The 4,165-nt window shown below is 34.9% G+C and overlaps 1 non-coding gene across 1 annotated transcript; it reads right to left on the reverse strand.

Moving 5' to 3' along the window:
* Window positions 1-3,667: 3,667 nt before the first annotated feature.
* Trnar-ucg (transfer RNA arginine (anticodon UCG)) lies at window positions 3,668-3,740 on the reverse strand. Its single transcript has one exon. It is a non-coding gene; the product is annotated as a tRNA-Arg (tRNA).
* Between the last annotated feature and the right edge of the window lie 425 nt (window positions 3,741-4,165).

The raw sequence follows: 4,165 nt of genomic DNA on the forward strand, positions 1-4,165 counted from the left end.
GCTCATTTGCGTGCCTGTGTTCTTTGTTTTCACGACTCCCTTTCGTGTTGCTAATGAGTATCTACTAGGTTAAAAGTTCATTTTGTCACAATCAGTTGCAAATTACCTGTTCTTGATGATGATAATTTGGGACAGTTTTCAGCAATTTGAGTATCCACTAGTCTGTAATTTGCAAAAGCATTCACCACATTCAGTTACATTGTATATACATATATCATCAAAACATACCACTTAGGATCACCTTTCTTCAATTTATAAGTAGGGGAAAAAATTCTGCCGGACTTGATAGCTGAAGTGTGAAAATTCAGAATTTCAAGAAAATGTAGAATATTTGCATAATTGATTAGATAGATTTGGAATAACAATACACATCACAAATTAGACAATGTATTCTTGTACAAAACATGATACCAAGTTTCGTCATGATTGGTCAGTAAATGGTGTCCGAAAACCGAGTGTAGACAAATTTCACCAACGCAGTTTCATATATCAAATTTCAAGTATCCCAGTCAACAGACAAATATATGTGTGGATTGAGTGAATATAGCAACATTAGTAGAACACATCAGTGGATTCTGAGGAAAATTGGACAAGCCGTTTAAAAGTTATGATTTTTTTTTTCTTTTAAATCTCAGTACCGCCATGGCTGGATGAGAAGACTACAATATTTTATGACATCAGGCATGGACAGCGATATAAGGAAAATATAAAGAAAATTCAACATATCTAAAATGTTCTAGCATAATGTGAAAACACTTGACTTCCTTCTTTCAGAAAACAGGGAATTGTATTTTCCTTAAGAGGAATTCCAGTGCAGTTGAAGATTAGTCTGAAAGAGCAAAATTCTCTTAGTAAAAAAATAAAAATTTGATCAAAATTGGCTGAAAAATTACAAAGTAGTGACATTTTGAATTTTTGCTTATTTTTCAGGAAACGTTTCTTGAACAGCCAATATGAATATGCAAGTGGTGTAGTGATGATGTCATCCCTCACAACTTGCCATAAAGTTCATACATAAAGCTGTGAAAATTCCTCTTTTTTCATTCAAATGCCATGAAACACCAGTCCCAAATTCTGAGATTCTGAAGTTACACAACAAAAGAATAGCATCATGTTTTACACTTTGATAACAAACATTGAATTTATATTTTTTTTTTAACACTGTCAATGGAAAATTATGAGGTGATGACATCAGCTCACTCATTTGCATATTTATATCAACTGTATGAGAACTGTTTTCTAAAAATTAGCAATACTTCAAAATTTCATAACTTCCCTGATTTTATCCGATTTCGATCAAATTTTCACTGTTATATTCGTAAAATTTTACTCTTTCTTATTCTTATCAGAATAACTGATAACTGGACAGTAATTCCTCTTTAGCATCTGTTAGTATCTGCCTGAGTGAAAGTATATTTTTCATAGAAAATCAAAGTGCTGTTTCAGTGTAGTTTATTTTCATGTTTCTAACAAACTGAAACAAGACTTTGTGGTAACAAAAATACATCACATTCGCAAAAAAATGATGCGCAGTAAAATGAGTACATGACAATTTGATGATTTTTGACATGCAAAAGAGAAAGGAGAGAGATTTAGAAAATAAATCTTCAAATCCTGTCCATGCGTGAAGCCATGAGCAGTTGGGTCTGCTCATCCAGAGATAGCGGCACCAAAAATTTAGATATTCATAACTTTTGAACAGATTGTCAATTTTTCCTCAGAATACATTTCATGAATTAAATTGTGAAAGTAGTTTTGAATAACAATATAAGATGTAAGTGGTGGCTTGGAGCCACTAAAAATTGATGCCTACCGAATTTCCAAAAGGATTTTCTTTTGGTGGCCCGATTGGGCTATTGAAAATGGAGTGTTATGTTTCCCTTTATTTAGGGCCATCAATTTTTTTTTATTTATTTATTTTTTTTTTTTATTTTTTTTTTATTTATTTATTTATTTTTTTTTTTGGGGGGGGGGCACCAAAGTTGCTGTTTTAAAGATTTTAGTGGCTCGAACAGACCAAAAGAGACTATTTTATAGTGTTGAGCCCTGTATGTGGGCCCTATGCAGAATGAAGGGTCCTTGATTTTTTTTTTTCTGCTACATGGAATTTTCTTCACATTTATTGACATAAAGAACTAAGAGGATAATTGTTCATTTACTAATTGATACCTATAGTAACATTTTCTGAGGGAGAAAAACTGAAAGTGGCATCAGAACAACTGGGATGAATATCTTTGCAGTATCAAACAAAGTTCAGTGATGGCATCAATACACATTACTACTATATCACAAGTTCAGGGAGAGATACAGTTCAATTTCATTTGTGACTTGACATCCTTAAAGGACAAGTTCACCTTCATTAACATAAGGATTGAGAGAATGTAGCAATATCTGTGGGACACATCATTGAAAGTTTGAGGAAAATCAGACAATCCGTTCAAAAGTTATGAATTTTTGAATTTTTTGTGCAGTCACCGCTGGATGAGAAGACTACTGCAGTGTATGATGTCAGATGCGTACAACAATATAAGGAAATTATAAAGAGAATTTCACAAAATTTCATCTTTTGAAAAAAGTACACATTCCCTTGACTCGTTACTGACATTATTATGTTATGGGTAGTATTTATTCCCATTGCCTTTAGAAAGAGGCAAGTCAAGTGCTCTTTTATTATGCGAAAAAAGTGAAAATATGCAGAACTTTCTTTACATTTTCTTTATACTGTTGTACTCATATGACGACACAAGCCTTGGTAGTCTCCTCATCCAGCAGTTCCAACACAAACATTTTAAAAATTCATAACTTTTGCATCGATTGTCCAATTTTCCTCAAAGTTTCACTAATGTATTCTACTAATATTGCTGCATTCTCTCAATCCTTATGTTCATGAAGGTGAACTTGTCCTTTAAAGGGACTGTACAGTACTGGTCGAGGTGGGGATTCATGTTTTGAACATTCGTAAGTGAGATAATGAAACCTCTTATGAAATATGAAAGAGCATATAATTTTGTAAAGGATTCAACGTTTATTTGATAAAAAGTGGTTTCCAAATGGCTGAGATATCCAAAAATGTGATAATGATAAAAGGCGACAGGCCACGCCTTTTATAAGGATCTCTTTGTTTCACCTTGTTTTTGGATATCTAAGCCATTTCAAAACCGATTTTCATCAAATAAACTTTTGATGCCCCTTAGAATTGCATGCTCTTTGACATCTCATAGAGTGGTTTCTGAATATCTTGCAAAAAGTTAAAAGCTAAATCCTCACCTCAACCATATGGAGAACTGTACACACCCTTTATTGCTTTATCTTCAGCAACACATTTAATGATAGTATACGTCAGCATAGTACATGTACCTCCTTATGTTAAAAGTAGGTCCCTACTCTAAAAGTGTTATCAATTGTGATCTGGTAGGCACATCTCGAAGACTGCAAGATATGGGCAGTCAATTAGGACCATTCAGGGATATACACATTAGTATTACTGGGAACTCATTGGTTCATGTCAAAATGGCAGCTGAACAATGAGGAAAAACAGGAATGATAAATAATAGCACATCTGCTATATTGGGGGAATGAAATATGGGGGTGGGGACAAAATATGATGGGGGATGTAAAAACACGGAGGAAAAAAAAAAAGAAATAAAAAAAGTACAACGACTTCCCACGACCACGAAGGGACTCGAACCCTCAATCTTCCGATCCGAAGTCGGACGCCTTATCCATTAGGCTACGCGGCCGGACGCTGGCTTAGTAACACATTATGTATATATTTTATTTAATGATTTACAACGCCAGCAACCTTGATAAAAGTTGGTAAAAGTTGATAAAAGTTGTATGGTAAACGCTTTTTGTGGATTTTCTGAATACCATATTTCCCCGTGTAAATTCTAACTGTTAGATGGATTCGGCACTAAATAGAAACGCATCATAACCGCAGCAGAATTCTGACGTGCTGTGATTACGTGTATGGTTGGACCTACATACGTGCTTATGCTGCGCGATCTCCATGCGCACGCACGGTCACCCACGTGTGGTAATATAATAACGGTACGTACACAGCTACTAACGTTAGTCCTGTCGCTTTATCATACGAACAGAGGCGAGGCACGCACGCCGGCTGGTCGGGCTACTAACGTTAGATGTTTGCCGCTTGAGTAGTCGC

The sequence above is a fragment of the Diadema setosum genome, chromosome 8 (genome assembly GCF_964275005.1).
Source record: "Diadema setosum chromosome 8, eeDiaSeto1, whole genome shotgun sequence".
Lineage (NCBI taxonomy): Eukaryota > Metazoa > Echinodermata > Echinoidea > Diadematoida > Diadematidae > Diadema > Diadema setosum.